The following is a 19132-nucleotide window of genomic DNA, read 5'->3' as shown; positions in this document are numbered from 1 at the left end:
TAGCAGAATTATGCATTGCGTGAATCAGTATTTCCATTTTGCTTTTAAGTTTCATCAAAGTAGCCCGTTGCCTATATTGTGAGAATGAGTCAAAGGGAATACCTGATTTCCCTTCTCTGTGCCATTCTTTACTTTACATAACTCTAGCATATATCGTTTTGGTCTTCCCCTCGCTAAACCCAACAGTCCTAGTGTCATCAATTTCTCTCCAGATAGAGCTATTTTCATGCCTCTCATCATTTGCAGCACCTGTCTCTGGGACCCTTTTACTATTTATTTTTGAGGTCGAGTGACCAGAACTGAACACAATGTTCCAGGTGAGTCCGTCCCATTGATACATAGCATGGCATTCTAATACACTCAGTATCATTTTCTATCCCATTCTTTACACACCTTCACATTGTGATTGATTTTTGGCTATCATCAAGCAGAGGCTTTCATTAACCCACCCGCAATGACACTCACGTCTTTCTCCTCAGTAATTACTCTTCACTGAGTACTCAGCAATCAACTGCAGCAGTTATTCCTACCAAGCAGAATTCATTTCCATAGGCCATCATAGAATCATAGGACTTGAAGGGACCTTGAGAGGTCATCTACACCAGTCCCCGGCACTCATGGCAGGACTAAGTATTATCTAGACCATCCCTCACAGGTGTTTTTTTAAAAGCAGGTTATACAATCTCCAATGATGGAGATTCCACAACCTCCCTAGACAATTTATTCCAGTGCTTAACCACCTAACTTTTTCTTAATGTCCAACCTAAACCGACCTTGCTGTAATTTAAGCCCATTGCTTCTTGTCCTATCCTCAGAGGTTAAGAAGAACAATTTACCTTCTTCCTCCTTATAAACAACCTTTTATGTACTTGTAAACAATTATGTCCCCTCTCTGTCTTCTCTTCTCCAGACTAAACAAACCCAACTTTTTCAATCCCTCAGAGGTCGTTTTCTAGACTTTTGATCATTTTTGTTGCTCTTCTCTGGACTTTCTCCAATTTGTCCACATCTTTCCTGAAATGTGGCACCCAGAACTTGACACAATACTCCAGTTGGTGCCTAATCAGAGCGAAAGAATTACTTCTCATGTCTTGCTTACAACATTCTTGCTGATATATCCCAGAATGTTTGCTATTTTTTTTTTTTTGGCAACAGTATTACACTATTCACTCATATTTCACTTGTGATCCATTATGACCCCAGACTCCCCTTTCCGTACTACTCCATCCTAGGCAGTCATTTCCCATTTTGTATGTGTGCAACTGATTGTTCCTTCCTAAATGGAGTACTTTGCATTTGTCCTTTATGATTTCATCCTATTTACTTCAGACCATTTCTCCAGTTTGTCCAGATCATTTTGAATTTTAATCCTGTCCTCCAAAGCACTTGCATCCCCTCCCAGCTTGGTATCGTCCGCAAACTTTATATGTGTACTCTCTATGCCATTATCTAGATCAGGGGTCTCAAACTCAAATGACCACGAGGGCCACACGAGGGCTAGTTCATTGGCCCGAGGGCTGGATCACTGACACACACCCCTCACTGCCCCCGGCCCTGCCCCCACTCCACCCCTTCCATGAGGCCCCGCCTCTTCCCACCCCTTCCCTGAAGTCCCCACCCCAACTCCGCCCCCTCCCTGCCCCCAGAGGGTGCATGAGGGCTGTGGCGGGGGCTCAGGGCAGGGAGTTGAGGTGCAACAGGGGGTTGGGGTGCAGAAGGGGTGTGGGATGCAGCAGAGGGCTCAGGGCAGGGGGTTGGGGTGCAGGAGGGGTGTGGGGTGCAGGCAGGGGGCTCAGGGCAGGGAGTTGGGGTGCAGGAGGGGTGTGAGATGCAGCAGGGAGCTGGGGTGCAGGCAGGGGGCTTAGGGCAGGGGATTTGGGTGCAGAAGGGGTGTGGGATGCGGCAGGGGGCTCAGGGCAGGAGGTTGAGGTGCAGGCAGGGAGCTCAGGACAGGGAGTTGGGGTGCAGAAGGGGTGTGGGATGCAGCAGGGGGTTCAGGGCACGGAGGTGGGGTGCAGCAGGAGGTTGAAGTGCAGGCAGGGAGCTCAGGGCAGGGAGTTGGGGTGCAGAAGGGGTGTGGGATGCAGCAGGCGGTTCAGGGCAGGAAATTGGGGTGCAGAAGGGGTGTGGGATGCAGCAGGGGGCTCAGGGCATGGGGTTGAGGTACAGGCAGGGGGCTCAGGGAAGGGAGTTGGGGAGAGGGGTGCAGGAGGGCTTCGGGCTCCGGGGTGGCAGCGGTGCACACCGGGGCCAAGGCAGGCTGCCGGTCCCGGCTCCGCTCCAGGAAGAGCTGGAACCGTGTCCCTGCGGCCCTTGGGACAGGGGGATACAGGGCTCCGCACGCTGTTTGCCGCTCCTCCAGGTATCTCCCCCGAAGCTCCCATTGGCTGCGGTTCCCCATTCCTGGCCAATGGGCGCTGTGGGGGGGCGTGCCTGGAAGCCAAGGCAACACACGGACGGAGCCCTCTGCTCCCCCTCTCCCCTCGGCCACAGGGACGTGATGCCAGGCAGTGCGGGACTCGAGGGGGGCAATCCCACGGGTGTAGTTTGCCCACCCCTGGCCTGGAGGTAGGCCGGGGGGGCAGGTGCCGGCCACTCGACGGGCCGCAGGAAATAGCCCTGCGGGCCGCCTGTTTGAGACCCCTGATCTAAATCATTGATGAAGATATTCAACAGAACCAGAACTTATCCCTGCTGAACCCCACTCATTATGCCCTTCCAGCATGACTGTGAACCACTGATTGCTACTCTCTGGGAACGGTTTTCCAACCAGTTTTGCATCCACCTTATAGTAGCTCCATCTAGGTTGTATTTCCCTAGTTTGTTTTAGGAAAAGGTCATGCAAGTCAGTATCAAAAGCCTTACTAAAGTCAAGATATACCATGTCTACTGCTTCCCCCGCAGCCACAAGGCTTGTTACCCTGTCACATCTCCCTGTAGCAGAGTTCACTTAGGGGCCAGCAGGCCTTGTGAGCAGGCCGCAGCTCAACAGTCTCCAAAGTCTTGGGGGCCTTGTAAGGCAACCTGGGGGCCTGGTGGCAAACTCACAGTCTGTCATTCTCCCCATTCCCCTCCCCCTGGTTGGACTAAGGGTCAAGGGAAGAATAAAGTGACCCAAGCCCTCTTTGTCCACTGTGTCCTGGCCCAAGGTCCAAGGGGGGGCAGAAGGATGGGATTGTTTTCATCCCCTCTAGCTGATACCCTAGACCATCCTCCCCTAGGCCACTTCCTACCTGCTCCCACCGCAAGTGCTCTCTTCAGTTTGGGCATGGTCACAGCCCTCGGCTTCCCTCCTTGCAGAGGGTTGCTCAAGCAGCCTCAGTGATTCAGACAGTCCATCATGGCTTCCCAGCTTGCTTTGCGGCATCCAGGGATTTCCCCCTTGTTAGGGAGAAGGGGAGAGAAAAAGGGGTCAGGACCCTAGCTGCCCAGCTGGGCCTTACCCACAGTCCAGGGCCTTCCCTGGAGTCCTCTGGTCCCAGAAGTTACTAACTGGCTTCCCTCCTATAGACAGCCTTGCCACCAGCTTGATTGCCAGAGCCTCATTCGAAGCCTTGGCTCCGTCACACCTTTCGTCCTAGTGAGGGGTCTGGAAGCCCCACTACACACCCATTTACCTAGCTCTTTATTATTCATTATTATCTGTATTGCAATAACACCCAGAAGCCCCAGTCATGGACCAGAACAAACACAGAACAAAAAGACAGTCCCTACCCCAAAGAGCTTACAAGCGAAGTATAAAAGCCAAGAGGAGACAGGCAGGAGCACTAAGAAACAATGAGGCAATCTTCGACAGCACGATAAGCGATGGTCTCAGCACACCTGCTACCTAATTGTTGGCTAGTTTTGTGCCGAATACCAGGCCTAGAATAGAATCGTGGGAGGGGAGCACCCACTGTCACCCTTCAGCCACCCTGGGAACTAACAACTGTCACTCTGTTTACGGTCTCTTGCTCGGTTGCTCATCCGTGATTGAACTCCACCTCTCACCCCTTGACCTCCTAGTTTCCTTAACAGCCTCCTGAGCGGGACCTTGGTCAACAGCTTTTTGAAAGTCCAAATGAAGTATACTAAGCAGTTCTCCTCCAGCGAGCTGACAGACCCACCACAGAAGACCCTCAATTTGCATTTCACTTTCCTTCCCACTGTCGGTGGGTGCCACTGACAGCTATAATGATTTGCAGAAGTGACTTTAGTGCAACACACCCTGCTTGAGCCGCAGAACCACAGCTGCATCCTTCCCAGGAGAATTTCAGGGGGAACCCATTAACAAATGAGCTGGAGAGGAGGGAAGCTAAGCAGCACATTTCACCTGTGAAGACCAAAGGTTAAACTGTCACTAGTACATAGAGAAGCTTGGAGATCTCAGCCTGGTTCCTACTAGGAGACACCCTCCTCCTCCCCTCTCCCCCCAGTCTGCATCACCAAGTCACTACCTAATATTGCCCTCATTAGCAGTAACTGCTCTGGAGGGGGGGCCCCTGCAGCCTCAGGCCAGCAGTCTGCTGCATTGGTCAAGGGGTAGAAGGATAGGATCCAGGGCTAAGGTAGCAGGGGGTGCGGCAGGTCAGGACTGAGGTGTATTAGCAGAGCAACAGTATGTGAGGAAGTTTGCTATTTTATTGGCAAAACTACCAACTCCTCAATTTCACAAACGACCTCCTTTAAAAATACAATTCAGCATTCTCCATCCAACTGCTAGGCCAAAAGCGCAACACAAACTATCTGTGCAGTGCAGAACAGGACGAAACCAGGGGCCATCGGGGACCGTGCAATGTGACACTCCAGGCTCAGATGCATTCGCAACAGTTCACATCTCCTCTCCCCAAACGCTCCACGCTCGCCCCCAGGAATTAATAAAAAACAGCGTCAGGAGAGTTAAAGGCGGAGCAACAAGGGTGGGAGCCCAGCCAGAAGAGTTGTGGATCCTGTACAAAGAGTAACTCCTGTTTATACCTAAAAGCAGTATCGGGAGCCATCAGTGAGGCTGTAATGCAGAAACCAGGTGTTCAGAGCAGCAAAAGGAAATAAACAAAACCTAATGCAGGGGAAGCGTTCATTAACCCCTGGGGAGCTGGAGCAAAGTGCATAGACTCAAGATGGGGGATTGCAGAGCTGCTAGTAACCAGGGATGGAGTATGCCAGATCTGATAAAATGGCCCTTATGGACAAGCCCCCTACCACAGGCTCTCAAACCGTTTCAGAGCACAGGCCAGCAGCCAGATCAGCCTCCCCTCCCAGTCCCAGTCATGTTCTGGCTTGCAATCCCACCACTTCCATCTAGCAGCTATGCAGACATGTCTTACACTGGCAGGGAACAATGCGGGTGAGGGACTCATCTCTGCAGAGAGCCACATCTCATTGTCCAGCTGCACAGAGGTCTAAGGTTCGCCCTCACTAGAGTAGGTGCTGCAGTCTCTGAGCCTGCTTCTGGGGAGATACCATCCTTATCACCTTCCTTCTCGTCCCTGGCTGGAGGCTGTGTCCGACCTTTATGGACCTATTGCAGATGTGCTGCCTCTCTTACTGTGCAGCTGGGCCGCAGTGGAATTGCCTTAGAGATGGGCTGCAGCAGAGGGGCAAAGGTTGGACAATGCCATTTATCTCTCCTTATTTGGAGGCTGATTACAATGTCACCATCAGTGTGAATGTGAAATGACGGCAGAGCAGTCTACAGCTTCGTTTTAAGTTCACAGGCATGGCCAGTAATGTCTGCAAAACACACGGAGAGCCCCAGAGAACGGGGACTGTATACATGTAAAGTACTCATATTATCTGTCCCATCAGTTATACTTCCATCCCCCTCTTAGTCACGGAGTGGGGGCAGGGGGAAGAGAGAGATTGCTTCACTGCTGCTGGTACAAATGCCCATTCAAATAAATGAAGCATCAGAACACGCTGTCCCCACCCCTCGGGCTCCACTGGGAAGTGGGTGCCCCAGCCATGAACAGAGCTGGTTTCATCCTTCAGCATTAATGAGGCTGATCGTTAGGCAATTCCTAAATTAAACGCATGACATCATTATGCCTGGGCTTGCTCACCACCTCAAGCTGCCACCCTCTTTGCCCCACCTCTCTTGCCTTCTTCAGTCTGCCCCTCACCCGCTCCCTCTGCTCCCACAGAGAGCTTTGCTCTTAGGATTTCCTCAGGAAGGAATTCCTGTTCGTAGCCAAAAAACAGCAAAATAAATGGGTCTTGTCAGAAAAACAACCAACCCCCACCACTGTCATCTTTCCAAGTGCTGCGACACACGCAGCGGGGACTTGGAGACATTCCTAAGGACTGTTCTGTCCACTCCCGACCCTGGAAATTACAAGCCTCTGTTTCCCTAGGTCCCTAAAGCATCAAATTTCTCTGACAGCACTATAGAAGAACTCTGCTTTCTTTGGACCCTCGGGCTCTGGCCCTGAAACAGATCTTGCCACAGTGCTATCTAAGAAATTGCTACAGCAGAGGTTGCATTGTAATGGAGTGGGGATCATCCAACTTAGGTATGGCCCCCACCCACTTAGTATCTGAGCACCTCACAGTCTAAGGTATTTAGCCTCACAACACCCCTGGGAGACAGGTCAGTGATATTATCCCGTTGGCCAGATGGGGAACTGAGGCACAGAGAGGGTAAAGGCCAAATTTTTAAAAGGTATTTAGGTCCCTAGCAGAATTTTCAAGAGCATTTAAGCACCTACCCCCCCATTGAAATCAATGGATTGCTTTTGAAAATCCCAGTCAGAGCCTAAATCCCTTTAGGAATCTGACCCTAAGTAACTTGCCCCAGGTCACATAGGAAGTTGGAGGAGAGTTGAATCTGGATTCCCCAAACACCAGGCTAGAGCACTAACCACTGCATTCTAGCCCCCGCTCTGCCAGTGCCTTGCTGTATGTCTATAGGAAAGTCACGCTGCCCCTCTAACATGGGGAGATCACTCACCCCACAGGCTGTTGAGGCCTAGTACTGGCAACATGCCCTGAGAGCTTTGGCTGAACGGCAACTGGAGCCCCTCGAAAAACGGAGACTTTGTCGCAAACATTTTCCTGAAAAACGTGTCCCTGGCTTCCCTCGAAAAACGTGAAATCTGGGAGTTTTCCCACCAACTCTAAATATGATCTCCCCAGTGGGCTAGCCTCCTTCGCCCTGCACCTCGCGTCATAACTCCCACCACCAGCGCCACTCTGACGCGGCAGTGTACACACCCGCTGTGTGTTGGTGGCAGCAGCCAAGAGAGAAGCAGGCCCAGTCAGTGCAAAATATTGTTATTAACATAGGCAGAGCCTGAGAGCAGTGTAAAGAAGCCTTAAAGTGATTGGAAATGCATATTAAGGTCCCTTTATACTGCCAAAATGATGCAAAAGGGCCTGGGCATAAATGAGAATCCGGCCCAGTATGTATCACTTGCTATTGCCATAGGGATAAATCCTGCATTGCCCTGGCAGGCACAGAAGGGCCAAGAGGCAGGAGAACAGCTACCGTTCTATACAGAGGTGTGGATTTACAGCTAGAGAGCCGGCTGGGGACAAGTTTCCTTCCCTCCCCTCCCCCCCGCCAGCCCCAATACTCTGGCCGGCTGCAGGATTTGGCCTGTACATTATGCCACTGTCAAGCATCTCAGCCTGTCCATATGCCTCTACAACTCACACAGAAGCTGGAGCTCAGCTGAGAGTTCAGGAAAGACAGTCAGAGAAGCTGGCCTGGGAGTTCAGGACAGGAAACAAAAAAAACCCCAAGAGAAGACAGGAGGCAGCAGAACGGCTGACTTGGAGCCTCTTAGTCCTGGGCTGCATGGATCTCAGCCAAGATAGAGCTCTGTGTTTATTCTTTAAGAGGCTGAACTTCTCTCCGAGGGGTCATACATCCCACCCAGCTCCCAACTTTGGAGTTTTGCTCTGGAGCAGCAGCAGGAAAGGCCTTTGCTGATGCAATAAATAAATAAATAAATAAATAAATATCTGATGGGTCTATTTTTAGCTGGCCTACAGCTGGGTGAGTTTTATTTTTACTGTTTAACATGAAGCCCTCAAGGTGAGGGGCAGAGAAGAAGAGAAGGAGGAGGCGCCCTGGAAAAATGAGAGGCATGCAGCTCTGGGAGCCGAATTTTCCATTGCTTACTTTAATCCCAGCCAGTATCTGCAAAGAGAACTCACAGCTATCCAGACAGCCAACAGAGCTGCGGGCCAGGCAAACAAGGTGTGTTCCTGCCTAGAGTTTAACCTGCGGTTGGGCCTCATTTCCTCCACTCTGGCTTCTACCCAGATGTTAAAATAAAAAGCTTATTATATTTGCCCATACGTTTTTAACACTGTTTTATGTGCTGCAAGGATAAGGGACAAAATTCTCAGCTGGTAGAACTGAATGAAATTCCACTGGATTAAATGGAGCTAAATCGATTTATCCCAGCAGTGGCTTTGGCCCATGGACATTATGAGCCTAGTTCTGCTCTCATATTGGTGTAAATCAGGAGCAGCTCCCTCCCATGTAAAACTGGGGGAAGAGAAGAGATTCAGACCTTGTATAAAATACTAGGTGGTAAAAACGTTACTGTAGTGAGAGATGCAATGAGTCCTGGAGAGGAGTCCGAAACAACCCACAAAGTTTGGGCCTACATCTCTATATTCCCTATGGACGGGAAAGAGGGGTTGGATCTGGGATTTTGCATTGGCCCATTATAGGGATGGGGATCGCACTTATGTATGAAACAGAACCCAAAGTCTGAGGATTTTCAGACCTGTGGTTCTGTGAGCAGATCCAGGGCACATCTCTACCATTAACTAACTTCCTATACCTCACAATTATAGCCACTGCAAACATTTTGTTCCAAAATCCCAAACCATGCCAAATGCAGACCAAAACCAAGGTGTGTCAGCCTCTTGAGCGAACTTGGGCAGAGGGAAGACAGAAGAGCAGAAAAAACATCCTGAAATCCACTATGAAGATTTATCTAGGAAGAATTTAGATATTACACTCATGGGTGCTACAGAAAACCCTCAAATGAAATATCTAAGCAAAGATTAACGCATTCTTGCTGGGAGGGGCAGATTAGAGGGGAGAATTGCGGTGGATTGTTCAGTATAACAAGGTTAAAACCTTCAGACCTGCCTGTCCCCACCCCTCATACTGCTTGGGGCAGGGAGAGAGAGAGACTCTCTCTCTTCCCACGAGCCAGACAACGGTTATGTAGAGGTCAGAATGCTTGTGTGAGGTAAGAGGGCCTAACTCTTGCTCTGGGGGAAGCCTCCCCCACATACATACTTACTCTTCCCTCAAGGTTATAAAACCAAATAACTGTCTCCTGTTGCTGGAGTGACTTAGTGACTCTCCAGAGAGTGGATCGCTCGTTTGGCCCCTCTGTCTTTGCACAGCACCTTGCCACCTGCCCCCAGTCTGCACAGGATAACTCCTATTCCCTCACCCTGAACTAGGCTTGCACGATAGTGAGAACACGCCAGCAGCACGCTGAACCCAGGGGTGCGCCCAGTATATACCACCAGCACTAGGCTCCCTGAGAGCCCCTCTGCTCAATGGTTTCCACACAGCCTGAGGAAAATGGAGAGAACACTTTGCAGAAGAACTTGGGTCTAGAAAGGGGTTGGGATTCTGACCCTTGGTCTGATGGGCCATAAGGAAGTGATGATGGCTATGGGTTATGAGGCTTCACCCCCTTCCGCACCCTATCTGGCTAAGGTACTTACATGGCCCCCATTACTGTAGTGTCTGAGTGCCTCACAATCTTTAGCGTATTTACCTCACAATGCCCCTGCAAGGCAGGGCAGGGCTGTTATCCCCATTGTGCAGATGAGGAACTGAGGTACAGGGAAACCAGACTTGCCTGGTCACACAGAAAAGCTGGGGTGGAGCAAGGAATGGAAGCTAGGCCCCAGGCTAGCACCTATCCTGCTCATAACCCCTCTTCCCACCCCCTTCGTCTCCTGATTGCCAGGAACTGTTCATTAGTGCCTGCTGCTCTGCATTCTGTGCTGAGCATGGCCCCTCACCTGCCACAGTGGGGTGAGGTGCTGACTGGCTTTCCTCTCCTAGGAGCTCCTACAGACCACTGACTAGGCCGGAACAACTTCCCTATGCAGAAAGGAACCCTAGTTGACATAGGAATAAGTCCCTGCAATGTCTGAAGAGCAGACAGGGTGCACACGCACCTGAGGGGAATTCAGCTACATGACCTCAGAAGCGACACCAGACAATGCCCCAGGGAGCACGAATGGGCCACACAGAGTTGTGCTCCTCCCTAATCACCAGCTCGTGCTTCAAAAGAGGAAAACCCTGGGTTTCATTCCCCCCCCTTGCCGATTTAAGGATTGACATTAACAACATAAGGCACAGTCAGGAGCAACCTTCCAAAAATAGCCATTTGTTTTCGGGTGCCCAAGTTGAGATGCCTTGGGCCTGATTCTCAGAAGGCCTGAGCACCCACAGATCCTACTGAGTTCATCTGGAGTTCTGGGTGCTCAGCAATCAATCAGTATTTTACATATGGGGAAACTGAGGCACAGAGCGTTTAAGGGATTTGTCCAAGGTCACACAGTGAGTCAGTGGCAGAGGCAGGAAGGAGAGCCAGGTCTCCAGACTCCCTGTCTTGTATTTAAATCACAAGGTTACTCTGCTATCCCTTTAATTTCGCTTTCATTCTACCTCCACCCCAGATATTCCATTGGATTGGCCCATACATCTGGCCAAGCAGAACTGCATGCAGCTTCCTCCAGAATCATGCAGTGCTGTGCAAGGCCCATCCAGAAGGGGGTGCTACACAGCAAATTCAGGCGCTTTTTGCTTATTCCTAGGACCTACGTGTGCTCCTTTCTCAGCATTCCCTGGCAGAGACTGCACTACAATTTGCAGACGCAATTGTTTTCGTCCCAGAGGATGAACAAAAATAGATGAGAAGTTTGTTCTCAGGCCTAAGATCAAAGCCCCACAATTCTGGGATGCGGATTCAGATCGCTGCACTGCTGCTAGACTGGATCCAGAACTGGACATCCTAAAGTCTCAGACATGTAGGTTAGAGCAGATCAGGGCCGTCCCTAGCTATTCTGGGGCCCTACGCAGCCCCGCCCCCTCATGGGGGGGGCAGGCCTCTGCAGGGGGGAAGCGAGGGTGGTGTCCCAGGCCTACACGGGGGGGGGGGCAAGGAGTGGGCCCCAGGCCTCCGCCAGGGGGGGTTGGCTTGGGGGTAAGGGGGAACCACCCCCCAGCACTCACCAGTGGCACGGCTGGGGCTGGGTCGCTGCATTCCCGCCGCCCGTGAGTGCAGCCCTGGCCCTGCTGCAGAGCTCAGGGGAGTGGGGGCGGGGCTGGGCAGGGGCTGGAGCAGTACGGGTTGCGCAGGGCACCTGCAAATTTGGTGCCCCAAATTTCCTGGTGCCCTACGCAGGTGCGTACTTTGAGTATGGGTAAGGACGGCCCTTGGGCAGATGCTGTGGTTAGGGCCCATCTCCAATTTATAAAGCCTTAATATTTACCAAGTACATGAATTCTAATGAGGATCTATGGTTCAAGGACATAAATCCATGGTGGGGTTTGGTAACATTACAAGTTGAAGCCTCAGTTCAGCAAAGGACTTAAGCAAGTGCTAATGTCCAATTGAAGACAACAGACTTAAGTGCCTTATTGAATAGGGATGGACTTATACTCATGCTTAAATGCTGTGCTGAACAGGGATTCAAGAGAGGCACTGCACACAATGGGAGCTTCGCAGGCCAGTTTCTCCTCCCTCGGAGAGACGTGTGCCAAGAACCTGAGACCCTGAAACACACATGGTTTATACAGAGAACAAAGTGTATGTCTGAATCTCTGTGAAGAGCCTGAACTGCAGAGCTGCCCCGCTTAACGCCTGCCATCAGTGGAGCAGCATAAACAGTTATGAAAGGCAGAACTATGAGCTGGATGTTACCCCATCATAATACACAAGAGGCAGGGAAACCGGCAGGCAGCTTTATGGGCTGAAATCAATGGGAGCTTTGCCTGAGCAGAGCAGCATCAATCTCTATTGGACAGATTTTGAAAAGAGTTTAGCTCTTAGCTAAATGAAGTGGCCCAAATCTACAGACATGAGCCATACCCAGCAACTCCTACTGAGAACAAAGGAGAATTCACCTGCTGTTGAGAAGCAGGGGGGGTTCCTTGAGGTGGCTAAATGGGAGCTAAGCTTTCTTGAAAATACCTGGCCCTATCTATATTCCGGCTGCTTTCACTGGTGGTGAACAAGCCTCCATCTCTCACAGGCCACTGAACATCCCCTTGCCAGCTTCCCCCTTGCTTCACATACAGCCGCTTACTTGCTCAAGGATCTCTAAAGCTACTGATTTTAAGATGATCGTATTTTAGTCATTAAAAAGTGGGCCACCAACTAATAAGGGAGGGGTCTAGAGACTGCTCAGCCTTCCCCATTAGCTGCCAGGCCCCCCATTAGCTCAGATGCCGGGAGAGATAATCAGAAAGTTTTTTCCCCTCTCACCTCTGATGCCCTGTAAGAAATTAAACTGTGGCTTCAAAAGTTATCATTTTAAAGAGCTCTGGAGAGGAGCAATTGGAGGAGGGAGGAGGGATTCCATACTCAGAGATTAAAGAGCCAGACTAATTAGCATCACTTGGAAAGAAGCCAAGCTAGAAGAGACAGGGCAAAGGTTGCTGATAGATGAGCTGAGTGGTAGGCCCAGCTGGAGGCTTCTTCCCAGCCCTTCCATAACACCAAACCAACAGGAAACAGAATGGAATCAACAGGCAGCAAATTTAAAGTGGGAAGAAGAAGAATTTATTTGTGGAGCATGTAAACTCCCTGCCACAGGATATTATTGAGACAATGAGATTGGGCTCTAATCTAGGGACTCTCTTTAGCTGTGTCTTGTGCAGCACGGAGCACACCACCAGTTCTTAGCAACCGATAGTAGGTCAGCAGGATTAAAAAAAAAGAGACTAGTATGAATAAAAACAGCATCTGCTTGTGACATAGCTAGGATAGCAATGACTGGGGCTAACAGTCCACATGCTTCATGGCACAGATGAGTCCCCAGATGGGGGGGGTCAGGAAAATAATTCCTGACCCCACCACTATGGTATAAATTGCACATGTAGGTGTCTTAAGGCCAGATTACTCCTCCCATTAAAGCATCCTGCACTGACCATCATTAGCAGAGAACTCTAGATGGACCACTGGGTGCATGCAATGTGGCATGGGCCATATTCCTAAATGTAGTACCAGCACAGACCCACCTTTCTCCCCTGAGTCCCCAGTGTTTTCTTCTATGCCTGTCTTTATTATCTTTTTCCTTCCTTTGTCCTCATTCCCATGCTCCCACCTTATTGTCTGGTCATCTGCCCCTCCCCCCCCTCTGGTTTTCATCTATTTGCTCCTTGACTGTGCTCCTAGTGCTGCCCTGGGATGTTCACAAGGCACATATGCGCTGGCTTCCCACCCTGACTCTGATGGTCACTCCTGTAACTGCAGCTCTGATACAGAGCAGTGCAGGGTGTCTCTGTAACCAGCACTGCATGTGGTGTGCAGTTGCAAGGAGTCCTTAAGCAGGACCTTAAGCAGGGTCCTTAAAGCACTGCCGCGGCAGCGCTTTAATGTCATTGCCCCTTTTGCCCTCCCTGGCCACTGATGGGAGGGGGCAAAAGAAGTAGCTGCCCCGGGGCCACAATTTAAAAGGGCCCGGGGCTCTGGCCACCGCTGCTGCTACCACAGCAGCGGCGGCCAGGGCCCCAGGCCCTTTAAATGGCTGCTGAAGGCACCAGGCAGCGCAGATGGGCTGGCTGGGGAACACTGACCCCAACCCCACCCCTTCCGCCAGAGGCCCCGCCCCGGAACGGTAAGGGCTCAATTTTACTTTCACCCCTGCTGATACTGCATGGCAAGGGCCTCAAAGAGCATAATTCTTATAGAAGACAGACAATTCTCACCGATTTCAGCTGCCTCCAAACCCAAGCTGAATTCTCAGCAGACCGACAACTGGAGGGGTAGGCTCATAGATTTTCAGTCCAGAAAGAACCATTATGATTATTTGTATTGCAGTAGCACCTAAGACCCCAAGTCCTGGACCAGGACCCTATTCTGCTAGGTACTGTACAAACACAGAACAAAAACGATCATGTAGTCTGACCTCCTGCATAGCACAGGCCATAGAATTTCACCCTGTGATTCCTGCATCCTGCCCTATCACTTGCAGATGAACTGCCATCGGGCTTAAAGCCTTTGCAATGCTGCCCTGACATACAATCTGTACATGCCAGCAGTTGGGAGGACTTAACACTACAGGAGATCATTGAGACAAATAGCTTGGTGAGTTTCAAAAGCTATGAATCAGGACAGTGTCTCCCAGCAGGGGCTCTCAGTATAAAGAGACAGAGCCGCTGCTCTCCATAAGGGGCCCCTCACCTTTGGAATTCACCTTCCTCCTCGGCTCTCAAATAGGCCAAATCTGAGTGTCAGGGCAAGCTGTGAGGCCCCTCTCTTGGGGAGGGAGGGATGATCAGGGTAACTTTCGTGGGGTATCATCCATTTCATATTTTGCGGGGTGGTCAATTGCTGGCTCGGGGAAGTGGCTGATTTTTTTTTTATGTCAAAAACACCTAGGGCCCAAGATAGAGGCTTTTTGCTTGTTGTAAATCTAAAACCATCAGTCAATCTGCACTGGGACTCACTGGGGCAAAAGTCGCAGCAGCTGTCAATTCTTCTGGAGCAGAAATCGAGCCAGAGGCACATCATTGGGCTGGAAGAAACACTCACACTAGCGCAGGATTGAAAAACTGGGTGCATCAGCCACTGTCAGAGGCAGTGCACCAAGGTGCACCATAAGTTCATTCCAATGTGCCACTCCTGAAGTTCTGGTTACTATCCACAACCCAGTAGCTGCTATTAAACTTCATTTAGAGAGTTCGCTGATAACTGCATAGCTTCCTCATCAGTATAGACATCAGCATGATCCATTCCGCTTATGCCACAAGTATCTGGCACCTATTTTAAGAGTGGCATGAGTGCACTCTAGAATAAATATACATTTATGGGCTCTGAGCTAGCATCACCCGTTCAGTCACAATCACAATCAATTCACACCCTCTGCAAACCAGCTGTAAGAAACTTTTATTCCAGGTGACCCACAGGGGCAAGCCACTGGTTTCTCCAGCTTGAAGGCAGACCCACACTGCTTTTACAGTAACGGTTTCTTTCCTCTCCCTTGAGGCTGGTTCAAGTTATCATGTCCCTGAGTCAGCAGCTGAGACATGCACATGCCAGCTCACATGGCACCGCACTCCCTCCAGCCAGAGACAGCAGCACCCACTATAATGCACCCCTAGCTTGCCAGAAGCCTACGTGGATTGGGTCAGGCATGTGATGACCAGATTCAATGAACGAAGACTGAATCCTCTGTCTCTCACCTAGATGTGTGGTTATTCTCCCTGGGATACATTATTCTAGAACAGTCTTCCTGTCCCTCTGCTGGTGCTCAGTTTTCGCCCTGTGGTCTATCAGCTGTGAGAGCCCTGGTCATTGTTATTAAATGGCTGCTCTATGTCATTCATCTGCTTGGGCAGGCAGAAATTAAAGGTCCCAGGCCAGGTTCTCAAACACCAGCCTCCACATCATGTGTTTATGGTTGCTTTACATGATAATATTTCACCTGTCCTGTTTATGTAACACTTTAAAAATCAGCAAAAGGGTTATATAAATAAAATGTATTATGAAACAAAAGGCAAAAGACTATTATGTACATAGTTTAGTCCTATTCAGTGTCTACTCGGCGCTTCTTGGCTTGTCTCTTGTATTCATTAAATGGAGCATCTCTTGTCACTGTCCAGCAATAGTCTGCAAGCATTGATGGGCTCCATTTGCCCTGATAGCGTTTCTCCATTGTTGCAATGTCCTGGTGAAATCGCTCGCCGTGCTCATCGCTCACTGCTCCGTAGTTCGATGGAAAAAAATCTAGATGAGAGTGCAAAAAATTTATCTTTAGTGACACGTTGCAACCAAGGCTTTTGTATGCCTTGAGGAGGTTTTCCACCAACAATCTGTAGTTGTCTGCCTTGTTGTTTCCGAAAAAATTTATTGCCACTAACTGGAAGGCTTTCCATGCCGTCTTTTCCTTGCCACGCAGTGCATGTTCAAATGCATCATCTCGAAGAAGTTCACGAATCTGAGGACCAACAAAGACACCTTCCTTTATCTTAGCTTCACTTAACCTTGGAAATTTTCCATGGAGGTACTTGAAAGCTGCTTGTGTTTTGTCAATGGCCTTGACAAAGTTCTTCATCAGACCCAGCTTGATGTGTAAGGGTGGTAACAAAATCTTCCTTGATTCAACAAGTGGTGGATGCTGAACACTTTTCCTCCCAGGCTCCAATGACTGTCGGAGTGGCCAATCTTTCTTGATGTAGTGGGAATTTCTTGCACGACTATCCCATTCGCAGAGAAAACAGCAGTACTTTGTGTATCCAGTCTGCAGACCAAGCAAGAGAGCAACAACCTTCAAAATGCCACAAAGCTGCCACTGATGTTGATCATAGTTTATGCACCTCAAAAGTTGTTTCATGTTGTCATAGGTTTCCTTCATATGGACTGCATGACCAATTGGAATTGATGGCAAAACATTGCCATTATGCAGTAAAACAGCTTTAAGACTCGTCTTCAATGAATCAATGAACAGTCTCCACTCATTTGGATCGTGAACGATGTTGAGGGCTGCCATCACACCATCGATGTTGTTGCAGGCTACAAGATCACCTTCCATGAAGAAGAATGGGACAAGATCCTTTGGACGGTCACAGAACATTGAAACCCTAACATCACCTGCCTGGAGATTCCACTGCTGTAGTCTGGAACCCAACAGCTCTGCCTTGCTCTTGGGTAGTTCCAAATCCCTGACAAGGTCATTCAGTTCACCTTGTGTTATGAGGTGTGGTTCAGAGGAGGAGGATGGGAGAAAATGTGGGTCCTGTGACATTGATGGTTCAGGACCAGAAGTTTCATCCTCTTCCTCGTCTGACTTAAGTGAGAATGATTCTGGTGCATCAGGAACCGGCAGTCCTTCTCCGTGGGGTACTGGGCGTATAGCTGATGGAATGTTTGGATAATGCACAGTCCACTTTTTCTTCTTTGACACACCTTTCCCAACTGGAGGCACCATGCAGAAGTAACAATTGCTGGTATGATCTGTTGGCTCTCTCCAAATCATTGGCACTGCAAAAGGCATAGATTTCCTTTTCCTGTTCAACCACTGGCGAAGATTTGGTGCACAAGTGTTGCAGCATATGTGTGGGGCCCACCTCTTGTCCCGATCTCCAATTTTGCAGCCAAAATAGAGGTGATAGGCTTTCTTAACTATAGTGGTTATACTGCGCTTTTGTGATGCAAAAGTCACTTCACCACAAACATAGCCAAAGTTATCTGCACTGTTCACACAAGTACGAGGCATCTCTGCTCACTTTGGCTAAACAGAAATGTGTCCCTTTGCAAAATCAAACACTGACAAATAAGAGAGCACGACACTGTATGATTTCTAGAGCTGATATAGGGCAATTTGTTTAGCAGAGTGATGTAAGCTTCGTTATGATTGCATCATCCATGACTTCTAAGAATAACATGATGCAATTCATATCATGTATGACGCAATACCAGCTTCAGATTGCATCATTCATTGTTTTGCCTAAAAAGCAAGTACTGTCCAAACCCAGTCATAGATTTATTCATAGATCCAGTCAAAGATGTATTTTAGTCATTTCTGGTTTAAATTGAGATCCCTTCCCTTTATAACTCACTTATCCGCCGCCATTCCCAAGTCAAGGGTCGTATATACTGACCCAATAGCATATCTTGAAAACTAGAGCCAATCAACAATTTTAAGCATCATTTTTGTTCTCAGTGACCCAGAATTAGTAAAGTTTGACTACATTTATTTCAGAAGCATTTTGGCTGTAGAGCAATGTAATTGCCGGTGCAATTCTGCACCAGCAATGACTTGGAGCCACAGTTCATGTCATTCAGACACCTCAGCCCTGACTGCACCCACAAACCAGGTACCTGCTGGACTTAAAGTTCTTAAACTGTGGGACAAAATTCCATCTGTGTTTATTTGTACCCACAATATTGCAAGTGCAAAAACACAGTCTCGATAAAGACCAGACTGAAAAATATGGCCCCTGGCATACTTTCCAGCCACCCTGGCCTTCTGACCAGTGTTCCTCCTCTCTCTCAAACTAGCACCACTCTCAAGAGCCAGGGTTGGGTGGGAGCCATTTGTACCTGCTGCCAAATTTCCTAACGCATAGCCGCTCTCATTGATGGACAGTTTGAGTTCAGATGCACTGAGAGTAGGCAAAGGAGGCCTGAACCACCCGGGTTTGAAATGCTTGCGTAATATCCCTGAGCCAGCTGATAAAGCTGACCACACACACGTCAGTCCCATTCTTCCCTATCAGCAATCTGATTCCTTCGCCCCCTACCGTGTTTGTTACCCAGCTTGTTCTGTTAATAATACAGTACCTTACTCAGGGAAGCAGCTACCAGATCTCACTTAGGGTCTGTGTATCTTTGTGAGGGTGTATCTGTATTAGGGTGACCAGACAGCAAGTGTGAAAAATTGGGATGGGGGTGGGGGGTAATAGAAACCTATATAAGAAAAAGACCCAAAAATCGGGATTGTCCCTATAAAATCGGGACATCTGGTCACCCTAATCTGTATGTGTGTGCACTGGTGTGTCTCTCTGCCTGTAGCATGTGTCTATGGATAGCATGTCTATGTATGTGTGTTGTGTATGCTGTGTGTACAGCGCATAGATCTGTGTGCGGTAGTGTCTCTCTCTGCTTGTAGCATGTGTGTGTTGTGTATGCCTGTGTGTACAGCACATGGCTCTGTGTGTACTGCTGTGTATTGGTGTGTGTACTGCTGTGTATTGGTGTGTGTAGCTCTGTGTACCTGGGAGCGTGGGTGTCTCTCTTCCCGGTAGCATGTGTGCCTGTGGCTAGGATGTGCCTGTTGCCTTGCGAGCTAGCACGTGCCTATGTGCTGTGGGGTGCGTCTGTGCGAGGCAGTGGGTTTTCTTATGTGGCTCTGTGCGGCTGGCGCCAGGTGTCTCTTCCTGCAGCATGTGCAGACAGGTCGCCCGTGGACCAGCGCCTGTACATCGTGTCCC

This window comes from Malaclemys terrapin, chromosome 8, assembly GCF_027887155.1.
Source record: "Malaclemys terrapin pileata isolate rMalTer1 chromosome 8, rMalTer1.hap1, whole genome shotgun sequence".
Lineage (NCBI taxonomy): Eukaryota > Metazoa > Chordata > Testudines > Emydidae > Malaclemys > Malaclemys terrapin.
This window is presented reverse-complemented; position numbering follows the sequence as displayed.